The sequence below is a fragment of the Phalacrocorax carbo genome, chromosome 3 (genome assembly GCF_963921805.1).
Source record: "Phalacrocorax carbo chromosome 3, bPhaCar2.1, whole genome shotgun sequence".
In the NCBI taxonomy this organism is placed as follows: Eukaryota; Metazoa; Chordata; class Aves; order Suliformes; family Phalacrocoracidae; genus Phalacrocorax; species Phalacrocorax carbo.
Window position 1 is genome coordinate 78,552,512 of NC_087515.1, and position 25,558 is coordinate 78,578,069.

A 25,558-nucleotide genomic window follows, 5' to 3' on the forward strand; every position below is an offset into this window, starting at 1 on the left:
TCATTGCCTGATTCACGGTAAGATATAATGGCTTTCCCCTGCCATGTTTGCAATATGTTGGCAGTTTACAGTCATCCCGTGGCCAGATACACACCCAGGTCTTTCTCCTTCTCTGTTGCTTACAACTAATAAGCTCAAAGTTCACAGGAGAATTTCCTACTATTATGCATAACCTTAAACTGTGTTATTGATGCTTATCTCCTTTCTACTACTCCAGTCATTAGAACCTTGAGTTCTTCCTGTAAGATATTCCATTTATTTTCCATATCAGTTTTATCTGCCAGCACTACAATGTCCTGAATTTAATAACACCTTCTTATGTTTTCTACTGAGATCACTAATAAAAATGTCAAGTAATACGGAGCTGAACAATAGGAATTTTACCAATAGCCTGCCTCCAAGCCAGTAGTTCAACACTACCATTTGTAGTCTCCCCGTTAGCTCAGTGGTTATCTTTGTCTTCCTGTACAAATTGTCATGTCCTCCAGCTGAGAACTGCATATATGCATGACACTTTCTTCCCTTGTGTAGATTATTTCATTATCATTGTAAGAATCAGCATAGCCAGAACTATTTTTATGCTTTCCTACCTCTGGTGGTGAACAAACTTGTACTACTTGTATGCCTTTTTTTGTATTGCATTACTCTTCATAAGAAGGCAGTTAAAATAATTATCTATGTAAAACTCTGCAGAAGAAGGGATCTTTGTGTCCATTCAAACAGTGAATTTCTCCTGCTCCTCCTCCTTTTGACAAAATTTCAGTGTTTTCACTGAGAAAGTGCATTTCCTGTCAAGCTTTGAGGAGCAGCATAGCCTCAACTTTTGAAACTGACAAACATCTGTAAACCCTGGGTAGACTCCATCTCCACATAACAAGCAAATATATCTCCCATGACACAAATGCAGGCTCTCTCCCTCTCTCTGTGTTTTTTTCCAGCTATAGTAGGTGGTCTATTTAAAAGCAGGTACTTTTTCTCTGCAAACCACACCTCTCCAAGGTCACCGTAGCTAAAACAGCACTACTGACCCACTAACCTGGCTGAGTACTCTCTGTTGCCACCTCTATTAGCCGATGGCGGAGTGTGGCAACTCCAGGAGCCCGGAGAAGGAATCCAGGATAAAGAGCTGTTTTTTCTCTGCTTGTCTTTTTTTATTCATCTGCTCCCACCTCTAATAATGAGAGAGCAATCTCTTGCACTAGCACAGGGTCTTCTATCAGCAAATAACTGCAAGAAAAGAAAAAAAGGAAACACAGAAAAAAAAGAAAACAGAAATCGTTTACACACAGATGACAAATTCTTTAAATACTTTAGGGGACTGTTTTCCTTTTTATTTTTCTGGGCTAAATCATGACTGGAGTTGCTTCTGACTTGCAATCCATGCAAGGTCAGAATTGTGCCCACCCTGACCCATCCTGACCCCTGAAAATACACTGGCGTTTTGCTACTTGCTTCAAAGGTAAAGACACTGAATCTATAAACCCGGCTTTACTTGAAGGACTTAACAAAGTTTATTTTATTTATTTATTTATATCTAATACAAGATAGTTGCCTTTTTTATTATAATCAAAATTCAGAAGGCTTTCAGATGTATATACCTCTCTAAAGCAGGAGCTCTGTAATTTGGGTCGCTTATTACTAGCTGAGGCCATTCCTGCTCTAAAGAATATACAGATCCCAGCACATGTGCTACTGTGTGTATGATGCTCCCACAATGGGGACAGCAAACTCATATGGTCAGCTAACTCAGCAGAGCTGGACCCCTTTTCTACTGGGGTGGTGGAATCCTCCAAAAGAGCAGAAATTCCAGAAAATAAAAATTATCAAGAGCTGCAGTTTGGTACCGTGGAGAGCTGAAAAGAAGGAAATGGTCCACTGGTTGTTGTGCTGTAGAAGTGGTGGCAGGAACAGCTCCTGGCTCTGTGTACAGGAGAAGATACTCCTTGTCTCAAACTGTCACAGCCTGTACAACTGTGCCACCCTGCTCATGTCAGACAGAATAGATGCAGCCGCTGTTGCAGCTGAGTGCATTCATGCTTCGCTGCTTAGGACCAATGAATCACAGAACATGAGGAAATCTGAACCCAGCCATGCAGCTACTAGTAATAAAAGCCTAGGTTTCAACACCTGCCATTTGCTACATCTTCACAGCTACACTGGAAAAAAAATGTTAAAAGACAACACCCCAAAGTTGTGTCAGAAGTTGTGCAACTTTATTTTGTGCTTCTCCCCCAATGTTTTATAGTGTGCTTTTGTAATTCTGTTACACTGGATGGGTGGGACAAGACAATATATCTTTATATGCTTCTTCACAGAGCTGCTGCAAGGAGAACAGCATCTTCCCTATTTCCAAAGAGAACAAGAGAAGAAGTAATAAGCTTAGACTGTAGCAAGGCATATCTGTGCTAGACCTTAGTGAGAGCTTGCTAAAGGTAAAGCTGGTAAATCTCTACAACAGACTGCTTGAAAAAGTCTGTCATACAATGTGCTTAAGGACAGGACAGATATTTATCTCATGGGAGTAACATAAGTGTAGCTGATCCTGGCTTGGGGTGAGCAAGAAAGATCTCCCAGATTCCCAGGGATCATTTAGTCTTTTAATTCCAGAATTCACTTTTCTTTTCATTTGGCAGTCTGCTATTTCTACATAGGAAAAGCACCTGTTCCCAGGCTGGCAGCATCTGTACCTCACCTGTAGGTAATTTGTTTATTATGTAATTGAAAAATGTTTAGGAAGCCAGATAGGTAATAAAACCTTGATCTTGTAAAACTGCCCTTAGTGAAAGTTTGGAATAACATGAAAGACTGAGATCTAGGGTCACAAAATAAGCAGTCCAGGAAGGACACAAATGTTTATTTTGGCATACCAAGTCATAAACAAAAAACAATGTGATCATATAAAGACTGAATTGTCATGGCTATGCAAAAGGAAACCAAATTAAATCTGCTCTGGCGAAGGTAAATTTCCTAAAATTTAAACGCTTGACCTTTACAAACTTAATGTCTTTCTAAACATTGCCGGCTTGCATGTGTTCATCTCATCTGCAGCATCTGTTGGAGGAAAAGGAATGGGCAAGAAGTAAACACAACACCCCTCCATTTCCCCCTATACAACAGGAGCGTGGTAACTTTAAGATCCATCAGAGAACTCTGCAACTGACTTCCAGGATTTAGAATGTAAAAAAAACCCAAAGAATTGTTTGTGATCTGCTGTGGACAATAGAGTAGTGGGATACTGGCAGTGGATTTTATTGGCATCAGATCAATGCTGGATAAGTAATTTTTGTGTTTTTCTCCAGGGCGGGGAGGGGAGTATCCTAGGTGGCTGTGCCATTCTGCCTTTACTTTGCCTCTATACTTTCTTACCCATCACTGTCTTCACAGTCTCTTCATCTAACCAGTTCTGTCTCCATACCTCAAACTTTTCATTTTCATCCCCACTTCCTTGCTTAGCAAGTCTTGTTATCACTGCTTTTGGACAGCTTGACCCAATCTCTTCACCAACCCTCCACCTCCACCCAAGGTGCCTTCTTGCCCCAGCCCCAATCTGCAGTGCGCTTTCCCCCACATATCTTTTCCTTCAAAAAGGAAGGAACCCACTGGGTCTTAGTCCTAGTTTCTGTCTTCCAGCTTCTCATCTACCTCAGCCTTCATTCCCATTTAATGGCTGCCATCCCACTTACCAAGACAGCTATATTTTCTCCGAGCGGCTGGCCTGCTCCTGCTCCACTAGCAGAGCTGCTGTGTTCCTCTGCTGCTTCTGGTGAAGGCAACGCAAGTGACAGTGCAGGCTAACAGCTTCCCGTACTGACTTTCAACACTCAGACCCAAACCAAACAAGGATCACTTAGACCAGATCCATTATTGCAGGGACAGTGGAAGGTCCTGATTTGCCTCAGGTTATAGATACACCAGGGTGCACAGAAACTTTGGATAATGTCTTCCTACTGAACATGTTACAGTAGCATATCTTTTTTTGGTTTATGTTGGCCAAACTTGGCAGGAATGAAAGCATAGCATATCACTACCTAATCAGCCTTCCCAAACACGAAGTGTATTCTCCAAAGCATAGCTGTATGACAATCTTGCAGACACAACAGATAAATAATTTCTTTGCCATTTCTTACTCTCAGCAACAACAAAGCTGACTAATTAAAAAAAAAATCAACCTGATAGAGACATCCAGCATCAATAATTTCATTCACTAATAATTAGAATTTATCAAATTATAAACAATCTAATTCAGAGTTCTACACCAGGAAATGGTGGACATTACAGTAATAACCGGCTCCACCTATAACAATATTTGCTTTAATGTTCAGTCTTTTTTATTTTTTTTCAGACTGTATACACACACAAACACAAAACCTGGAGACTTACCGTGATCTCACGTCCATTTTAAGTGTGTGCATTTTCCTTTTCATTAAGCTGATTGTTCCTACTTTATACTGGCATGAGCTCAAGAATTCTACCTTTCTGTTTTCATTTACAGAAAAGAAATCTGTTTTAAAGGTGGATGGAATAGCTCTTCACCAATCATAAGCAAATAATTTAATTAAGAATCACTTAACCAGAATTTTAACCAGCAAGCTTAAATGAACTAGCAAGACCACACTCTTGGGCATTCTGCTTTTAGGAGTCATTACTAACATAAAAATGGAACTTACGTCTTTTTGAATCTGAGAGCTGTAAAAAGTTTCTGGTTTTTCCATAGTTAGCCACTCATCAACTATTAGCTGAAGTACTTGTTTTTCTAGGTGACATGCTTTACTGGCTGTGTTTGGTCTGCAGATGCTGTAGAATTCCTGGTAGATAAACTCAAGAGCTTTGGGGTTCAAGCACACCAGACCAAGAGAAGGGTGAAACTCCAGCAAATAAATGTTCTTCAAAGAACATTTTGTTGCTTTATAAAAGCAACAAAAACAAAGAAAGAATAAATAGCTTTCAAATAAGGCTTTTATAACTTGTATATATATAAACAAACCTTGCAATTGCTTAATTTGCAAGAATAAATTGCAATGGCTTTAGTGCACATCAGAAATCAATCATTAAATCTGCAAATAGAACTGAAGCCTTAATAAATGTAATTATGTTGGAACACATCTAAGTAGTCTCATTTGCTAATGAAAATAGAAAATGTTTAAAATTCTTTTTCGTTAGCTGACTTGGTTTTTTAACCGGATTTTCACGTCTATTACGCCCACCCATTAAAACTGTCTGCACTTGAAAATGAGCCCTCAGATAACCAACAAAAAATCAAAGTGTGTACGGGGAGGAATAGGGCCAAGGGGCTTGAGACAGGGGCAGGAAACCAGAAGGGGTCGGAGGCAAGGGGTTCTTGGCTTTTGAGTTTGTATTAGCTGCTATGTAAACCCTTCGCATCACCCACAGTGCTGTGCAGCTGCGGGATGCGGAACATGCGGCAGGTCTGTACTGCAGGTAGTGTGTGTATTCCACATGTGAAAACAGAGTACATGCACAGACAACCGGACAGTTGTGCTGGAAAGAGTAATAGGCTGCGGCCAAAGGGCAGTGAAAGTTGTGAAGCTAGGTCAGGATACTGATGCAGCAAGTCTAAAGCAAGGCTAACCTCAGTACCCACTTTCATCATGACTGTCTAATAGTCTCTACCCACAGGAATATTAATGTCCCAGTGGGCTGCAAGATGCAATTATCAAATCCATTGTCATGAAAGGGCATTTTAAAGGCAGTGGGGGAGGAATCACTTTTCTTCTTCGAATGTTTTTCTGGCTATCTAAATAACATGAGACCAAATAACACAAGACACTCATCTGTTGCTTGATTCACCTTAAGACTGTGATTTTTTCAAATAGTCTTATTTTCAGGTGCTGGATCCCAAGTCAGCCACAGAAACTAGAACAGAAAGAGGTACTCTCCAGGAAAATAAAACTGTATAATTACTCACCAGCTAGTGTTAAGAGAGATAAGCTGCTTAGTAATTATATTATAAGGGAGTCCAAATTCACCAGTGCCACCTCTCTGACCTTCCCGACAAACCTTGTGGACTTATTCCCTCTGGGCATCTATGTAAAACTCAGCAATAAATGCAGATTACATTAGCCAATAAAATTCACACATAGCTAGAAATTAAGGCAAAGCCAACTATTCTTTATTTAAACAGAAGATGAAAATTTTCTATTTTTATATATATATACCTTTTCAAGTCATTTAGACATGTACCCCCTCTATATTAATTATTCCTGCTAAAATTATTTTGAATCTTTTATATTCCTTCAGAACAAAATTTGAGCTCAAATGATGCTGGAAAGGCTCCATTTTTGTCGCTAGCAATATGGTAGCATTAGTGGCAACAGCAGAACAACAGTAGCCTCCTATACCAACACCCAAACTTCCATTTGTAGACTAAAAGCCAAGTGACAAAGGTTAGCTAATTAAACTTCCCAACTTGCAGCCTCTGAAATCAAAGCTTAGAGAAAGGAAATACCTTGTGGCAGGATACAGAGGAAAGCTGAGGCAGATTTTTAAACGAGAGGAAAAATGTGAGGATTTCAAATGTTGTGCTTTAATTTTTAGCACAGAAATTCACAGCTATCTGAAATATACTGCTTTCCTAAGTGCACTTTAAAGTACAAGATTTGTTTATATTCTTTTTTAAGTCTCTTCTCTCTTACTATAAACTGGACTAGTTCCTTACCCACTGTGTTACAGAACAAATATCAATTATAATTTTATTCAGCTTCCATGCCTCTCAACTACTATTTCTAATTGTCTCAAATGGCAGTAGATGTGGCTTTAACATGACATGTGAAGCTCTGCAATCCTTTCAACGTTTTCTTTCTGATATTGATGAAATTACAGTTTTCTGCTTTTGAGCTTCAGACCTTCTATGTACAAAGCATCCATAGAACTCATTGTTAAATTAGTATTGACCCATTTTAACAGCGTAAACCCATGCAGGCTGAAATCAAAGCTTCTCATTCTGGATTTCGTCTCCTACTTCCCCAGGATGGATATACTCTAAACTCAACCTACTTGTTGGTTTACTATGTCCCTCAGCAGTTGGAGGTGAAGCTGCAAACAGATGCATTCATCCTTGTAGGCATTGACAAAATATTCAAGCTTGAGGTCAAACCCTGGACATTTATGCATGATGTCAGTTATTGCTTGGGCCAAAGCAAATCTTTCCTCTGGGTCCAAAGCATGTTGGTAAGCTTCAAAGTAAACATCTAGAAGCTGAAGAGATATTCAGAAGTACATTTAGAAATGTTTATTCGCCCAAGTATTCATTCTTCACTGGGGAGAGATTTCTGAACACGGAGTTTGCCGCCTGTATCGAAGCAACAGTGACCTGATATGGAATCTTGTTTCTGGCACAGGATATTACTTGATGCTTCACCAGAAGACTCAAGAACAGAACATAGAATAAACTGCCCATATAAGAAATGTCTTCCAAATCTTGCGTGGTTAACATGGGGTTTTTTCTACTGAAGCATGAAGGGTTTTATTCTGTACAGTTTTCCCTTCAAAAAGTAACAAGGCAAAGTACTTACTACTTTAAAAACACCCACTTCTTTGCACTCTAATCCATTCTCTGTTTCTTTTTCTCACACACTAGTTTCATGTCTTTTAAATACTCAATTTCCCTCAACTTTAAACCTGCGGGTTCATACAAGACACTCTGCTATCTCATCCAGCAACTGTCACAGTTACTTCACATTTTTTGGGGAAAATCCAAATTAATTAAAGATGTAATTATGTAATTAAAGATGTACAAAGGTGCGTGCCCTCTTCAGGCTTCTCTACGAAGAACAGCTGTAAAGTTCTATTTAAATAAAAATTTTAATTACAAATACCCACAGCTTAGGACAAAAAAAGAAATGTGCTAAGCATGACAGCACATGAACTCTCAAGATGACATTGTAGTAATTTTTGGTCAGATGGCAATTAGGGAATTGAAAATATGAATGGCCAGTGCTCTTGCTTCTGGACAAACTGGTCATGGCTATATGAACTGATCTACATCTGGCTATTTTACATTGACATGGAAGCAGAAAAACATCCACATTACTTTCCATACTGATACCAGAAGACTGTGGAAGAAGATGCAGAAGGGCTTAGAAGGTAACTTGGTAGGTGAGAATTCAAATTTGAATGGAAACAGTCAAGTATTTTGAATACTAATTAAGTTTGCTGACAACACAAAACTGGGAGGAGCTGTTGACACTCTCGAGGGCAGAGAGGCCCTGCAGAGAGATCTGGACAGATTAGAGAGCTGGGCCTTCTCCAACCGTATGAAGTTTAAAAAGGGCAAGTGCCAGATTTTACACCTGGGGCACGGCAACCCTGGATGTACATACAGACTGTGGAACGAGAGGCTGGAGAGCAGCTCCACGGAGAGGGACCTGGGGGTTCTGGTCAATGGCAAGTTAAACATGAGCCAACGGTGTGCCCTGGCAGCCAAGAGGGCCAACCGTGTCCTGGAGTGCACCAAGCACTGCATTGCAGCTGGTCAAAGGAGGCGATTGTCCCGCTCTGCTCTGTGCTGGTGTGGCCTCACCTCAAGCACTGTGTGCAGCTTTGGGTGCCACAGAACATTAAGGACATAAAGCTACTAGAGAGTGTCCAGAGAAGGGCCACGAAGTTCATGATAAGTTTAGAGAAGGAACCATACAAGGAGCAGCTAAAGTAACTTGGTTTGTTAAGCCTGGAGAAGAGGAGACTGAAGGAAGACCTCATCGTGGTCTACAGCATCCTTATGAGGAGAGGAGGAGAGGCAGGCGCTGGTCCCGTCTCATTGGTGACCCATGACAGGACCGGAGGGAATGGCAGGAATATGTGCCATGGGAGGTTTAGGCAGGATATTAGGAAAAGGTTCTTCACCCAGAGGGCGGTGGAGCACTGGAACAGGCTCCCCAGGGAGGCAGTCACAGCACCGAGCCTGACGCTATTCAAGAACCACTTGGACAATGCACTCAGAGACATGGTGTGAATTTGGGGCTGTCCTGTGCAGGGACAGGAGTTGGACTTGGTGATCCTTGTGGGTCCCTTCCAACTCAGGACATTCTATCATTCTATGATTATATGATAAGTTTTCTGATGTAGGCCTGCCTGACCTGACTATTCTGGATGAAGCTAAGACACTGCAGTAGGCCATAAGCAAGTTTTATATTGGCTGAGCTAAACTGTCTCAGCTGCTGGACAAAGGGTTCTTGTTTTCTCATTCAGAAAGAACTCTGTCCCAGCTGGAAACAAAGCTAGAGACCCACTTCCATTTCATTTCATGTAAAAGCTAAAGACCTCCAGCAACAGCACATCTGTACATTTAATCCTGCCTAGAGAGTTGGGTTATGACAGCAGTTCCAGAATATACTCTTTGAAGGTTTTGGAAGAGAAGTAGTGTATTGTTGCTGTAGAGGTTTCGTTCTTCTCTACTGGGAGTTTTTCTTCCAAAAAGAAAGCAGATTTCCTTATACAGAGGTTCATGATAAAAAGAAAATGTAAATTCACAGATCATACAGCAATGGAAAGCAAAGAAACTTAGTGAACTAGGCAATTAGACAGTATTTTATATAGCTTTGTAACACAAAGCTCCTCTCTGAAAATGGGAGAGTGGCCTCAGGAGATTGCCTAAACTACATACAACCATTTTAGTTTAAAAGGTTTTCTGCTTAAAGCCTCTTCAGTGGTACACAGGAGATTCCCTAACACCCTCTAGCATTTCTGTTTTGAGAGCTGCCCTGGGTTACTCCAGGACTGAGAACAAAACTTTTCAAGTGTGTAAAGGCGACCTCAATAAGCGCCATTTCTCACTGCTTCTGAAGTAGACTCTCTGCTCCTTTCTGCTTCCTGACACTCACAGACTGTCCTTGGGACCAGTGAGTCCCATAGACAGAAATACGCTTCCAAGCTGCTCTGGGTCCCTTCCTCTGAACTTGTCTACTCTTCATCTTTCAAGACTGAAGATTTCGTGCAGAAACCCCGTGTGCTTTCATGTCCCATAGCAAAATACAGACACATGACTAGATTCACAGAGAGGAAGGGGAAAGCCCGCAGGATATGCAGCAGCCCTTGTAAATGGCAAAGCTACAAATCACTTAATATACGTTTTTACTGTTGGTTTGTTTTTTGGTTTTTTAAACTCCATACTAAATCATGGCATTTTTTTCTCATAGAGATTAACTAACAAAGAAGAAATTAATTTATAATATATATATAGACTCATATATATAGTTTTTATTAATAAATGGATTGTGGTTTTATGTTGTAACAAACAAAAATATCTCTCTGGTTGCCTCTGACAAAGGGTAACCCAAATGATGGGCTTAGCCAGCTGCAGACTAAGTCTCTCCTCCCTGGGCTTCACAAAGATGCAATGACAACAGTTCTAATGATGGCCACAAAAAGTTTCCTGCACCAGCCCCAGAAAGCAGGGACAGCCAGGACCACAGAAGAAATTTGCACCTTGGGCTTCCTACTGGCCCAGGCTCCTCAGGGCCGGACCTGGTTCTTCCCTAGTCTGCATTTGCTCCATTCCCTGGCACACAAGGAGGGACAAAACATGCTCTGCAGTTTTGCTCTGGAGATGGCCTTGTCCTTCCCAATTATCATTCCCAGTTATCCAGTGGTGGGTGACTCTCCCTAAGGCCGTGCTTCCAGCCCCTGGCACAGCAGCTACAGAGGCTGCCATCTGACAACAAAAGTATTTCTGCTCTCATGTCATAAAAGCCATTACATGTGGTCCTTTAGACCCAACTCACAGCACCCAGGAGCTCCAGCCCTCTGCACCCAGCCCAGCAGCAGGTTCCCAATGCATCTGAGACCCCTGCCACCCCACCCACAGTTGCTGGCTCTGGCATCCCTGTCTATACAATGGGAGATGCTGTTGAAAGGGAACCTTACACAGCCTGAAGTGAACTGATTGCATATCACTGTTTTCAGACCAAGAAAAGCTTCGGTACCTGGCATTTTTTTTCTAAGAGAGCAGTTTCACAGGCCCAGAGGTCAAGCAGCACAGCACACTAATCCACAGAGGCATGTGCCCAGCCAAGGTTGTTGCTGCCACTGGATTGCACACAAGTTACATTGCCTAAGACAAAAGAAAAAAAAAAAGGAGAAAACAAGCATATGACAGTATCAGAGGGATTTCTACACGCCTAGAGTCCCAGGGCTTGTGATAATTCTTTTTATTTATAGCACAGGTTTGTGAGTTTTGCTTGCCAGGGAACCTCAGGCCAGGAAAATATTTCAAGTTCCATAAGCTTTGGAGGGCCCCAGAGTGTTCTGCAAGGCAAAGAACAAGTGCACCAGGCATTTGGTTTAAACATCTCTTCCATCATCTTCTACCAAATATTCCTTGAGAAAAAGGGCAGTGGCTGGAGTTCAAAAGACCCACATCAAGAGGTAAAGCCAGGGAAAGCACAAGAAAACTTGGGGAGGAAAGTGAAGAGAAGCTTAATTTTTCACAGCACCAAAGCATGTTGGGGTCACCTTCACCTCCTCACCTTCACTTTCAGATCAGATCAAAGTGGCACAGACTACTCAAAGATAAATTTTACAGAGAGATATAGCAGGGCAGAGTGCAGACCCAGGGGAGGGCTTTCTTCTCAGATGGCTTGCTACTGGAGAAGTCAGTCTTCATGATTTAAAAAAGACTGTGAAGGAAGGAAAAACAATCACTACAAATGTTCCTATAGTAGCAGCTTACTAGAAATCCTTAAAGAAATCATGCTTTTGGTTTCTTGGCTGTAATGCTATCTAAATTAGAGCTAATTTTGACAATAAATGATAAATCAAGTAGAGTGACTCTGAAATGTTTAGAACTGCAGAGCTAAAAATTAGCCATGGAGTAAATAGAAGAGGCTTCAGCAGCTACTCTTCAGCTCCAGACTTTGAATGTCTTATTTTTCAAAAGCTAAACAAGAGAGTCTTTTGAAGTCCATGATCACTGAAGAAGTCAACATTAAAAGCATTTGTGTCCATGGCACACAGAAAGAAACCGTATCAGGAAGAAGCATAAGGAGCTAGGAGTGGTAGTTCAGGATCAGTCCTCAAGTGCACTGTGGGGGGGTGATAACGAAGAGACACATAAACACAGGAACTGCTATACCAGCCTACCAGAGTACCATACCTCATCAGTAGTCTGCCTACTGTCATGACAGAATCACAGAATGGTTGAGGTTGAAAGGGACCTCTGGAGGTCATCCAGCCCAACCCCCTGCTCCCAAACAGGATCACCTAGGGTGGGTTGCCCAGGACTATGTCCAGTCAGGTTTTGGATATCCCCACAGATGAAGACCTCCACAACCTCTCTGGGCAACCTGTGCCAGTGTTTGACCACCCTTATGGTAAAAATGTGTTTTCTTCTGCTCAGATGGAATTTCATGTGTTTTGCTTTGTGCCCATTGCCTCTGGTCCTGTCAGTGGGGACCACTGAGAAGAGTCTGGCTCCCTCTTCTTTGTCCCCTCCCACCAGGTATTTATACACACTGATCAGTGATTAATCCTGAGCCTTCTCCAGCCAGAACTGTCCCAGCTCTCTCAGCTTCTCCTTACATGAAAGATGATTCAGAAAAACCTCCACAATGAGGACCTTCAGGTGACTTCAAAGGAGGTCCTAGCAGGCATTTAGGCATTCACAGGTTTGTAAAGGTTTTTGGTCATCTTGATCCTCAGCTCTGCCCTGCATTCTCTGTCAGAACATTCAAATTCAGGGAAGCATACTAAAACTTCAGAAACATTATTCTATCAATACAGAAAGTAATTCCAGTTTTTTAAGATATATTTTGTGCAATTCTCTGAATATCATACATCTTTGTGTCATTTATTCACTGTTTTCTAATGGCCCTCCCCACACACTTTCTACAGGTACAAGCTTCTTCCTCCTCACTACTCACTACAGCTGCTCTTTTTAGAAATTTGTAATACAGTCTGCCTCAACCCAGTTATTACTACAAAAAAAAACCCAAAAAGCAGCAGGAAAAAAGGAAGTCTAGAACATCAGATATTTTACAGCTTCTTTACAACTGAGAAAAGTTTAAAAGTGGTGGGGGTAAATTTAGTTCTGTAGAAAAGCAAACCAATATGTTAATTAAAAGACATTTGGAAACAATTAACATTCTTCTTTTCTGACTCCTCTGTGTGCCTTGAAGATGTGCTTTTTCATTATATTACTTCTTTCCCCTCCAGGATTACTTTGATGTCTATGACCCTGAATAAGTGCAAAACTGCAACATTAACAACATGTGACAAGAAATTCCACGTGTTCAGTTACATCTTTGTAACACATTCACCACTTAGCTAAGTAGGAGGATAAAGAAAGGTCCCAAAATTCCAGTCAGTACTTGGTCTTGCAGAAGTACAGAAACGTTCAAGACATCATAGGATCAGCCTACCCTGAAAACAGCAAACCAAATTATCACAGGTCTTTGGGACCTGTAAATATCTCTACCTTTATCTTTTTCAATGTACTGGCTGGCCACAAGCAGCTGCTGGTTCTCAAGCTCTTTCAGGTCCTCTAAAGCAACATCATATATTATGTAAAGCTCTCGCTGGTCCTGTGTATGAATGTATCCATTTTTGCTAGTGTGAAAATCATCATGGTTTTCCATCTCTGCAAATTCCATGAACTGAGCGCTGTGGACCTATGGTGTGAAAAAAAGACACAGAGATAGAAGCAGTCAGTTCTGCAAGGATTGCAATTCTATATAATCAACATATCTAAGGGTGGACTGGGCCCAGGAACATGGGGTTTTGTCACTAGCAAAGAACAAAAAAGTAAAATATTGCCAGGATATTATTTTTTGCCGGTAGTACATACACCATGGCTTCATTTACACTATCATGGAGTAAGACAAACTGTATGAAATTTCTGTTGTGCCTAGTTGTTCCTTCAGGCATATAAATCCACAAAAAGCACCAAGAAGACTTCAAAACAAGATTAGCTCTTGAACTACGGTAGAAATTTTTTCCCTTTTTCTAAGTTAGCCCAGATTTGGCAAAAAGTGTCTTAAATTCTGACATTCAAATACAAAGCAAACATATTTTTAAAGCCTTCTTGGGTAAGTTACACTTGCAAGATTTGGAGATAAGCTCACACACACACAGACTTCAGCACTAATTAAAAGGAATACCCATTGACTCATGTCCCAAATTGCTGTGATATCAGCACTTGTCAAATAGAATAGTTTAACAATGACCTTACTTTTCTAAGCAAAAACATCAACATCTTCAAAAGAGAATCATCCTCCTTGGCAGTGAGTCACTAGTTAGCTTGGTAACACCCCAGGCGAGAATCCAGTACTGCAGTCAGGAGACGTGGCGTTAGCTTTCTAAACATCCTGTTTCTTGACTAGGAGTGCCACAAAGAGAATTACATACATCTATCTCTAGGTGTATAACTACAGAAGTTATTCTCCCAGTGGAAATAAACACTTGGTTTAGGGGTATAGCCATAGAAGCCTTCAAAAATGGTTCTTCTTGTAAGAAGCTAGCAAGCAAACACGAGTTCCTCGTTTTCCACTGTTTGTTTTTACTATTTCCTGGTATGTAATGCACCTCTGTTCTCACTTCAGTGCCAAATAATGATGCATAATACATTGGGACTTCCTCCTTTCACTGGGTCTCTTAACATCTGCCTTTACAAGATGCCTGGTGTTACCCAAACTTTACCTGCTAGCACCTGGATATCTCAAATTCTATTAAAAGAAAGGATGGAGGAAAAGAAAAGGTATTCGCTTTAGTCATAGAAGTCTTAGTAAAATCTAAATGTACTGGGAAGAACAGCTTGCCAGCTTCACAGATCTGTGCTGGATCAGAATTCATTCTTCACCATAAAGTTAATGAGGCAGCCCTGCAAAATGTGCACCTAATTTGAACATAACATTGGATCCGCCTGGTCAGATTCCTTTCCTTTTTTCGCTAGTGTTCTGCACCCTCTGTTCTTCCCTTAGTCTTCTGAACAGGCTATTTGATTCACCGCTCTTAGCAATCGGGTGCAGAATTTTCTAAAGGTTAACTCAAGGCCCTTTATAGAAGAATTAAATTCAACTTGATTTAGGTAAATAACTGAGCAAATACTGGGCTGACTTCACCCAGGTAGAAGGTGTTTTTAGTTGTGTTTTTAAACAGCCTTATGGAGAACATTCATTGAAATATCTCCACTTTCAAGCTCTTGAATTTTTTTTCAGTGATTTCTGCTCTGTCCCACTCCTAAAAATCTCAGGCAAGACTACTGTGTTCTGCAGAAAGGGTATCTGACTATAGAACTGGAAAGTTCTTACAAAACAAAACCAAAAAGAAATGGTTTTCTCCCTGTCATATTTATTTTGGGAGTCATATTTTAAAGAGATAACTGAAGCCTTCTAAATATTATTTATGACTATGAAGAGTGTTAATACACAGTTATATGTCTATAGCAACAAATCAAGTAACTGAATATTTACATGCTATGTTTTTGCCCGCAGGTTTTGGCTTTCCTCTTCTAGCTCTGCTCAGGTTTACCAGGGCTTAACAAATCCCTTTTGGGTTACAAAGTAACGCTTATGCACCTGCATATATTTTATCTACTTTATCTCAACAGGGGACAGAAAAGAGTTTTAACTTAATGTAATGCACTGTTTTGCAGGGCCTTCTGTCCTTGAAACTCACGCCTCTGATGATTTCCACCCCAAACAGTCTGCTAGGGAGGGTGCAACACTGCCTCAGCATCTCAGTTATGGATACACTGTGTGCTGAGTCACCACATTGGCTTACAGCTTACAACTTGGAAGGATTCATAACACAGGTATGCCTCCAATTTTGCGCACAGCTTAGATGCTAAAAGTATTCTAAAAACAATGCCATATGCTCTGGGTTTACAGCATGCGCCAGGGAGTATGTTAGATAGGTCTCAATTAGTTTGCCAGTAAAATGGGTCGATTATTTTTTCAGTTCTTGAGAGGCAGCCTATGCAGTACATTAAAAAAACAACCAAACACATTAGAAACTGTTGTAAAGGAAATATTGTTGCCCCTGCTTATAAATTTGTTGCCAGTTAAACTGTAATAGGATTAGTATATATTTATCTAAGCTTTAGTTGAAGTTCAAGCGTATATACATATCCATGTATTAGTCCAGGGGAAATATTGTCTGTGTTTCACATAATGTCTCTAGGGGCTCTGTGAAGCTCATCATTCATGAGATTCCACAGCTCATCTCCAGATCAGAGAGTGCTTAGATGGAAGGTCAGGATTGATCTTTGCATAATTTCTTCTATGACAAAAAAAAGGGGGGATTGAAAATAAATGCATATTATGCAGAGTTCAGGAGAGTTTGTCACAATGCCTGCTTCCCAGCAAACTGACACCTCCCCTTGGAAAATGAAACTTCTTTTAAAAGTACTTCTTCTGACTTGAAAATTCAAAGTTCTGTACCTCCCAGTTCAACATATTTTAAGTGGAAAATCACAATTTTCTAGTTCCAAGTAGCTTTTCATTTAGGAATTTTAATTGATTACATTTTTAATGGATAAACAATAGATATGAGAAATAAAACTAAAGACACCTTAAAAATATCATCAGCTCTATGTCCTCCCCACACATTTTATTTTCAAAGAGGTTTAGATTTTTTATTTTTAGGGACATGGAGTTTTTTTCTGATTTGGGTCTCTTTTGGGGTCAGGTGAGGCTGAAGACTTAACATAAGCAAACAAACTTCATTTTTGGTTCTAGTCACAGTTCTTCCATTAAGTGGTTTGTGTGCTTGCTTCTGTGTATTTCTACAGCAAAAAACCAAACAAGTTTTCAGTAAGTGAGAAATAAATGTGAGCTCAAAAGCTCCTATTAAAATACTATCCTGATTCTTGAAGCTTTCTACATGAGAACTTTGGGATGAGTGTCAGGTAGCTGAGCTGCAAGGGAAATTCTACAGCTCAAAAGACAAAAATACCATATCACATCAAACCATTAATGTCAGCATGATATATTGGTTCTGTTTGGTATATTTTACAAAAAAGCTGGGGAAACCAAAGCTTCATAAGCCTTAGGAACTTGATTTTAATAATTATTTTCCAATCTGTGAAGTTAAGGGTACTAATTATATCACTTCAGCCACATGCCCTTATCCAAGGTTAAAAAACAGTGAGTCCTGAATTCTACCTAAATCTAAGTAATACAGTTTAGAAGCCATTAGGAGTTATTTAAATGAGCCTTTCCATAAATTTCAAAATGCCTCAGATTTCTCAGGAACATCTACTCTGTGTGATAATCCCACACTTTACTTACAAAGGTCCTAGTTTAAGCACAGCCAGCAGCACCAGTGTAAGTAAATGTTTATCTGGCAGACAGTGTTGACATTATACTTCTACATGCCTGAAGTTTCTCAGAGGTTTGCTACAGACTGTTGATAGATACAAGTATTTAGTTTGTTAAAGTGAGACGCATGGTTCTGAGGAACAAGCTACACTGAATCCCTCAGATGATTCAGCAATTGACCACTACATAGCTTGCACGGAAGACTGAACTGGATTAGGTACTCCTGTTGAAGCACATGTTTTGGAGTATTAAATGCTGGTGTCTAGTGGAAGACTTTGGAAGACTAAAGACTACCTCACCTTGTAGTCAGCTGGCGTGTAGTGCATATATGGCTGTGAACTCAGGCCACCAAAGTCACCAGTGCCTCCTTTGGCAGCACTGACCCAGGAGGTGTCTCCTACACTGGGAATTAGGCGACCAGCCTTGAAGGAGAGGCCGGTGGTACTGATGGTCAAGCTTCTCTCCACGGACCAGAAGTAGTTAAGGATCCCCAGGCACACTCACTGAAACAAACCAGAGCAAATGCAGTTTTATTTTCAGTTGGATGACAGCCCCCCTGCCCCGCCCTTAAAAGAAAAAAAAAAAAACCAAAACCCCAAACAGCACCTCTGATCTCTGCAGATTTTATGTTGAGGTTTTTTACCTTTAGCTCCTGGAGTCTCAGGTGATGTAAGAACAAAAGGGACAAGTAGGCTCCTCTCCTCACCACATGCTCCCTGTGGGCAGTTGCTGTGCCCTCTTCTAATCCTAGCAGCTGCAAGCTGCCTCTATAACTATACCCTTTTTTCCAGACAGAAAAAATGTAATTACATTTTTGCTGCTCAGGAAGATTTCTAAACCTTTCTAAAGTAGACAGTTTTGCTATATGTGTTGCCTACGAGAAGGCTGCTGCTGCCTGTGGTACTGACTGTCATGGAAACCTGCAGTATGGAATAATGGAAAAGGATGGCATTCCTGCTGCTGTCAGAGAAACAGTAGGCTGATATAATTTTTCTTCCTTCTTTCAGGTTTTATTAAATGTATACATACAGATAATTATACATATAAACAATTTTTTACCCTCTTTCATTCTTCTTTCTGAAGGATGCCAGAGGCTTACTGGAGCTGATATTTCCTACATCCTCCCCACTGAGAGCCACAGCTGTGTTATCAGTCTCGGTAGTTAGTTCCTAGTTCCAACACACATAGTTAAAAATTGGTGTGGTAAGTATATATATGATTCTTACTTGACAGCTTTATGCATAGGCTTTATCATTACAAAAGGGAAAGAAAAGGAAAGGAAGTGCCCTGCTGGATGAAATTCATAATCCAGCCAGCAGTAAAATTATTGTGGTATATAACTCCACAATATTTGATTTCTTTCCAATCCTTAGTGTTTTTTTCCTTATAAAGTCCCTGGGCTGTGTGAAAGAGCTATGCCCGTTCCAAAGACAGGACTGCAGCAAGGGTCAGTTAGAGGAACTTTTCCAAAGAAATTCAGAATATGTTTCATCAAAACCTCAACCCAGCTATGGCTAGTGGCATGTCTGACCTCCCAGCCCGTACTTTTTCTTCCTGCCATAAAAGAAAAACTGATTTCTGGGCTCCAGCAAATCACAGGCTGAACATGGGGCAAAATCATCATGTGGCAACAAAGAAGTAATATCAGACTAGGCTGTAGATAAGTTTTACTGCGGTGTACACACAACACCCCCAACACAAGCATATATTAAACGGTCTAGCTAACATTCTGTAAAATTAAATTCAATACTTTTTTTTTTCTCAGTTCTTTCCAGCACACTCAACAATGTAGTATAAAGAGTAGCAGAAGAGCTGCAAGCAGGAAAACAGCTATACCTGCCCTGTTATAAACTCCACTAAGGCCTTCTCACATGCATCAGGAGTTACTCCACCAACATCAGTGAAACTAAACTGGCATTAGCACCGATGTGAATGAGAAGATCACTATGAGTCACACAGTATTTATTAATTGTGGAACATTATGGACAGTGATTTAATATGTGTTTTCCAATTAATTTCCTCAGACAATCAAGTATATAAGAAAAATTTGTCCTCTTAACCCACTTCTCTATCCCAATCTATTTTACCACTTCATTTGAATTTGGATGGCATAAATTGGAATTCTTTTCAGTGTGTTAAGGGTTTTATAGCATTGATTTTGGCATTGTTTTTTCAGATTAGAGAAAATCCTATTAATGCATCTTCACAAATTGGCGCTTGTCAAATTTATCTTGCTCAACACAAGACGTGCTAACAAAACTATTCTTAGAAGTGACACAAATCAACTCAGGACTGTGTTGGCTATTCTATAAATTTGCAAGTTGAGATGAGTGTATTGTCTCCAAAAAGTCCTTCAAGCCAAACAAATCTTGATGTCAAACTGTCAGACAATGAATTGTTTACATAATCCTTGCAATGATAGGTTATCTGTTAATGATTTCTTTATCCTTACTAAGAATGATCTTCCTCACTCATCCTGTCCTCGTTGACTCCAAAGGTCTAATTTCTTCAATTTTATAGAAAATAGGTCCTTCAATCTCTGTTACTTAAAATAATGTGAAGTCAAATAGAAATAAAATATATCTTTCTGAATCAACAGCATAAATTGTACATCTCTATTAAATATCACAATGAATATATGGACTAAGCATGGGATGAAGCATTTCCACTTAAAATTTCCACTTTAAAAAGATACAGACAATGCTGTCTGAAAAGTGCCAGTAAAACGAGGAAAAAAGAGTAGCAGCTGAATTTTTATTTCAAAAACACTGAGACGTGGACAGTGCTTTTTTTTTGTAAAGGATCTAATTCTAGCTTTGCTATATCATCATGACTAGACTGTTTCAGAATTAGGTTTTTAATTAACGTAATGCTGCTGTGATCAGTCATGTCCCTTGCATTTCCCCAAGTAGGTACTCTTTCCCAACCCAGTCATGGACTCGGTGCACTTGACAGAAGATATACAGTACAATCCTGTTTTCTTTCTTTTTTTTTTTATTAATCATCACGTAGCTTGCATGAGTCAACCCAATGTTTTTTCTTCCCTGAAGTTTTCATTAAGTAATCAAATATTTCCTGGTCAGGATCAGCCTGAGGTAGGAAGAACTGTATGTTCTTTCTGGGAGCTTTTCCTGACAGAAAAATGCAAGTTTATTTTTGAAGATGGAGTTGGTATCAGACTTGGGGCTGATTGACCAGCAGGAAAGAGGGAATGGGGAGAGGCTAAATGCTGTCTCTCTCTCCCTCTGTTCACTTTCACCTGCTTCCTTATCACTCGGTACCCTGCTTGGTCCTGGCCAAGAGCAGAGGTGCAAGAACTTCTCATTAACATTGGGGCTGCATCCAGCCCCAGCAGCTGAGACCTGTCCTCTAAAAACCAGCACCAGAGCAAGGAGATTGTTCAGTCCTTTCTTAACTTGCCAGCAGGACCCACTGGTGTAGGCAGGTGGCACGGGTAGAGTGAGCCAAATGAAGTACTGGGCTGCAGATACAGGATCTTCTGAGATGTAACAGTTCTGTGAGTAATGCTTTTATATTTGTCAAAGCAGCAGCTGTGAACAACTTCTGAGTCAGAAGGACAGTAAAGAAATAGGAAATCAAAGTCCGTCTTCATCAAAGCAATACCTTCAAATTCAGAGGATTAGTCACAGAGCTTACCACGTAAGGCATGGCACAAATTCTCCAGATGCCAGAGAGGTACGTCCTACTTCTGATTCACCACCCTGCCAGTTAGGCCGTTTGTGTTTTTTTTTTCCCCTTTCCAAAACTTGAAGAATCTCTCACAGCTTTTGCTCTCACAGCTTCTGAACCTCTGTGAGGCCATGCCCACAAATGCCACTTCCTCCCCGAGAGGAGAAACTTGCTATCACACTGGCCTCTGCCCCTGCACAAAGTAGGCATCTGCTGTCAGGTTCATAGGTGCTCAGCTGCTGGACAGCCTCCAGCAACCAAGACATCCCACCATCCTTCCCCCCCTCTCCTCTGTATTCACATGCTAACCCATTCCTTAATATCACACTCTCCAGTAAATACTAGGGCACACTTCTATTTCTTGCGGCCAGATTCACACCCCAGCTACAGGCATGTAAACACACCTTATTTTTAAGTAGGTGCAATCTCACACTACTTGTGCTATGACTGGACTGGTGGCTGCGCAGCAGGCAGTGAGCCCCATGGAGGAGAGGACATCAAGTATGCAGCTTGGGCATGCACCTCTATGTTGCAGCTGGGCAGGTCCTGCTTAGCAGTAGCAGGAGACTGAATTTTGAAAGAGGGCAACTTTGGTATCCAAACAGAAATCTGTTAGAGGACCCCTCTGTCAGAGCTGACAAATGCCTGCTAGACATGTTAATTGACCATTATTCATCATTTCCTCTTCTAAGTACCTGGTGAAGCTCAGTGCAGGCATAGATCTCGTTCCAGATGTGATCGTAGCCCTGCTGTCCTGAGGCATGAGCCAGAGTGGCAGAACTTGACCACGAAGGGTGTGTTTTGAACACAGCTGCCGCGTGTTCCTGGAGACCCTCCATCACGCTTTCCATATCTGAGACCTTGTTTCAAACCACATCAAATACAGACAAAAGATTCACAAGGCAAATGAGTCAGCATGCCAGCCCCCATCCCGCAGTGAGGCAGGGTCAATTCAGAGCATCTAGCGAGGGAGCCTCTGCAGCATCGCTTGTTACTGCCTCTGCTTTATCTGGGAAAGTTGTCTGCTGCCCCCTCTCCAAGGTGAAAATGTAGAAACAGATTTGCCTGTCACAGTATTTGCCTGTCACAGCATACAGAGGGAATGCACCGGATAAGAAAGTATACAAAAGCACTTTTTTTCTAACTGAGATTTATGGAGGGGAGGGACTACTGGGTAATCCCCTCTCTCCTTTCCTGTTACCCTTCCCCTGTAAAGAGGACTGCATGCTTCCTGACCAAAACCAAACATATCGTATTTGGTGAGCAAGCCACTATGGAAAAAAGAAGGAGAATGATCCTTTTTTCATTGTCTCAGTGAGCTGAAAAGCCATTTTTACTTTTGTTAGTGATGATGATGGCTTTTGCCCAAGCTTTCCAGAAAAACTACATGCTGTGGCAAGGTTTGAAAGAATGTTTTCTTTGTGAAATATCTGGCATGGGGAAAAGGTCTGAAAACAGGGATCACAAAAGAACGCTTATTTCAGTCCTAAATTAAAAAAAAAAAAGACCATAAATGGCTAATATTTCTAAGAGTATCACCAAAATCAAATTCATTCAATTATTTAAAATATTGTAAAGCCAACTTCAGCTGCAAAATCTGCACATCCACTTTCTGACTTCTGCAATTTAAAGAGTTCTCTCTCAGATACTTTGTGAGACCCACAAAAGTAAATAATGAAGGTTAAATGGGAACCCAGGAGACTAAATATATACAGAGTACTGCCAAAAAACAGGTTAAACAACATTAGAAGTAGTACAAAAGTAATTTTTAAAAAACACATCTAATCTTGCAGGGTTTTTTTTTTAATTGCCACTTGTACCAGAAGTATAATTTGAAGAACATGGTCATGCTTTAGCAATTATTGGCATTGGTAAAATTCTGTCACTATGAATTCTAGCAAAGCTTTGATAGGAATTCTAAGGGGATTAAGACTAGGAGTTTTATAGGACTCTTCTTTATCATCTGTTTTGAACAAAAATGCTGAAAAATCAAAACAAAAGGAACCTTGCTTAACACAGGAGGTAAAAAAAGCAATAAGAAGGCATTAAGCAAAAAGAAAGCATTAAGAAGGGGGTGGCAGGGGAGCAAGCAGCCTTTAATAAACATGTAAATTAGGTATCAAACCCTATGGAATTTATCTTCCCATTCATTTCCCAAGCACTTCCTTCATTCACTTTCTTACCGGTTGGCAGTCAACAACAACTGATCCATTACTGCTTCTCTACTAAACACTGTTACCATCTGGTGTTTCACTCTCAAGCACCTTTGTTCCCTTACTGTTATTTTTACTTTTAGGCTTGTTAGACACTGAAACCTAAAATCAGAAGTCAGGCAGTAGGAATAGGCTTGGGGAAGATGAGCAGGGTGAGAAGCCAGGAGCCTCCGTTTTCCCTTTCCCAAGCCACAGGGTAGTTTGCTCCAGCACAGCCTTGTCATCTTGCTGCCTTCAGCTCAACAGAAGCTGCTTCCAAATGTTACCTGTTGCTGTTTCACTGACGTCAGCTTCAGGTGCAGGCAAAGCAAGTAGCTTCTTAAAGAGGATACAGGAGGCTGATGAGATCCCAAGCAATTCTGAGATTGGGCAGAGCAGGTACCATCCCCACATGCAGTCCATGGCTACAGCACCATGGGCTCTACCCTGCTGAGCTGGCAGTGTCTGCTTCTGGGTGTTCTCACGTTGCTTCGGTTGCTTTTTTGACATTCCCCTCCCTTCTTCTGCCCTGTAGCATCCACAGTCCCCATGTAGATGGGAAGCCTCCTCCTCCTCCTCCTTCCTCCAGCTAGCACTGCTAAGGAAGGCAGCAGCCCCCACAAGGGCCCCAAATTAAGGCTTGCCCACAACTTGAACACATACACAGCATCATTTTGGGCTCTGTGGCAAGCCCAGTACCCCATTCCTAGACAGCAGGGAATTATCAAGCCTGAGGACAGAGGTATTTGGATAGACTGCAGCAGTGGTTCCCTGGGGAGAGAAGACTGAGGAGCCTGGTGACATGTCAGGGCTGAAATAGCCTTACATGGCCTGGAGAACTCATGTGCCAGCTGGAGCTGGCTTAGGCTGCTCTGGTGTTCCCAACACTGCCCAGGCACTAAGGGAAGAAAGAGACCGCCCACCAAGGGCTTTCCTTTGGCAGGAAAGTGCTGCAGGTTCACCCCAGGCATGAGACAGTAATCTCATCCTCTGCCAGATCAGTTTTACTGGCTGAGATATTTATACAGATCCAGCCCTATGGTAGCAGTTCACCATCTTAATTCTGTTAATTTTCCTCATCCTTGAGAGGCAGAGAACTCCTGTTATACCAGTTTTACAGATGAGGATACCAGACCTGCTCAAACTTCACCGGAAAAATGTGGCAACACCCTAGTACACCTGACCAAACCTATCACATCCTGCAGTTCATTCATGCATCTGCAGCAGGCGTGAATGAGCAGACCTCACTGGGCATATGCAAGTCAGCCCTGCAGGGTACGTTCAGTGAGCAAGATCCAATTAGGGCAAATGAATACTACTCTTCACAGATGATTACCATGTGCAAGAAAATGATGCAAGGTGTTAGGGGTGCCTCAGGCTTATTATGGATGCAAAGGAGGCCTGATCTGTGAATGCGTGTTGCCATTTTTCCAAGTAGGCTGGATGGCTGATCCTCAAAATGGCCAAAAATGGCAATATATAACCAGATTCAAGAGAATCCGTGAAGCTAGAACCAAAATAGAAACACTCAGTAACCTCTTCCTGGGGCACATTGTGCCCTACCCAGTTTTAGACTTGTACCTCACTATTGGAACATCTCTCCATGTCTTTTGAGCACAGGACAACCTTGGTCACATTAAAAAAAAGCTGCTCTGATACAAATTCTGGGGGTGATATTGACCTGACTGAGGTGAACTTCAGAGCTTTTTAATATTTATGCAAGTGTTCAAGCTGCCTTTTGAAACCACTGAACTGAGAAAGAAGGGGGGGAAAATCTCTATAGCACCTTAGTAATGGGTCTTTAATGAATACATGATACATAGACCTAAGGCAACCTTTCTCTAGAGATTTCAATTTCCCTGGAAGTGTCCAATAAATAAATTTAAAACTCTTTAAGTTATATTACCTCTACAAACTTTGAGTGGAGGTCCATCAGCTTATCCACTTTTTTCCATTGTTTCAGTTTTATCAAAAGCTTTTGCTGCCAGGGATCTACTTAAGGCTTGAATAGGTTGACATGAAAGTAACCACAAAACTTATAAATATCACTACATGTTTTTGGTATAGGAAGCAATATTTAGTAAAAAAAGTGCAATACCTTCACTTTTTATTTTCAACAGACATGAAAAGGGGCTCTTGACTATACAGAAATATAGTAGTTTGATATGGTCTGAATTATTTAAAAAAATCATCACTGTATTTGTCAAAAGAAACATTTTAGACTTTAATTGCTCAAGTGTATCTTGGTACATCCTGAAGACTGGATAGGACTAACACAACTGAGGAAGGAAAGTTCCTCATAATTACCTTTAAAAAAGGGATCCAGCTGGCTCTTGTTTTTCAGAGCCCTGGCTGGATCTAGCATGCCCCAATTCTCTAACCAAGAAACCTGTGTCATAAACAGGA

The 25,558-nt window shown here is 40.9% G+C and overlaps 1 long non-coding RNA gene and 1 other non-coding gene across 5 annotated transcripts in view; one reads left to right on the forward strand and one right to left on the reverse strand.

The window, feature by feature from the left end:
• The window catches only part of LOC135312619 (uncharacterized), a 36,996-nt gene extending 15,834 nt beyond the window's left edge, over positions 1-21,162 (forward strand). For 2 of the 4 annotated variants that reach the window (XR_010372240.1, XR_010372239.1), the window contains exons 2-4: positions 15,605-15,763; positions 18,354-18,473; positions 19,036-21,161. This is a non-coding gene — a long non-coding RNA (uncharacterized LOC135312619). Of the gene's footprint in view, positions 1-15,604; positions 15,764-18,061; positions 18,245-18,353; positions 18,474-19,035 lie in introns of all 4 variants that reach the window. The other 2 variants (XR_010372241.1, XR_010372242.1) reach the window with 2 other exon arrangements.
• On the reverse strand, positions 8,789-21,847 carry CCDC162 (uncharacterized). Its single transcript, XR_010372244.1, has 3 exons — positions 21,656-21,847; positions 17,570-17,773; positions 8,789-13,622 (listed from the first exon to the last, which is right to left on the reverse strand). It is a non-coding gene; the product is annotated as an uncharacterized CCDC162 (transcript).
• Between the last annotated feature and the right edge of the window lie 3,711 nt (positions 21,848-25,558).